Source organism: Octopus bimaculoides, chromosome 6 (genome assembly GCF_001194135.2).
Source record: "Octopus bimaculoides isolate UCB-OBI-ISO-001 chromosome 6, ASM119413v2, whole genome shotgun sequence".
Taxonomy (NCBI): domain Eukaryota; kingdom Metazoa; phylum Mollusca; class Cephalopoda; order Octopoda; family Octopodidae; genus Octopus; species Octopus bimaculoides.
In genome coordinates, this window is record NC_068986.1 from 107,402,332 (window position 1) to 107,403,109 (window position 778).

The window sequence follows — 778 nt, forward strand, 5'->3', positions numbered from 1 at the left end:
GAAAGGGAAGGTGTAAGCATTATGCATGGACAAGGCTATAAAAGATATGGTTATAAAGGATTCTCTGGTCAGAGTGGCAACACTCATATAGGTTGGGGCTTTTTTACTACTATCAAAATGTTGAGGAATTAAACCCTAGGTATATAGGTCAAACAGGGCTTTTTCTTTAGTCTGAATAGAGCATCAGTATTGTTTTACAGATATCAATATTAGTTTAACCAATATTTTAACAGTAAGAGGTATGCTAATAAAATAAAATAAAAAGCATGAAGTAATGTCAGTATTGAATTCAGGGGCTGTAAAGTCTAAGGATATTAAGTATATTGGGTTCATGAAAATTATTTTGAATTATTTTAAAATTTTAGCTGATATATATAATAATACTATTTAGAAAACACATAAAATTTAGGCTTTATTTTTATGATGTGAAGAAAAATTAGTATAGGATTTATATTAGTTTATGGGTTTACTAAGGTTTAAGGGACAGAAAAAGAAAAAGGATATTAGGAATTAACAAGGACATCCAATACAGGAACCTGATGATTGATTAAAAGTTCCATTAGTCATGGATTTGTTTCAAGATTAACATGGGCTAATTAAAAAATATTAATTGAATAAGGATTAGATTAATTTTGGGCATAAGGATTAGATTTATTTAAGTAAAAATACAAAATAAACAAGACACTATTGTTGTAAGCCCTGGAATAATGTAATAACAACAATAATAATGATTCTTTTAAAGTCAAGCATTAAATAACGTAAAAACTTATGAAAATTT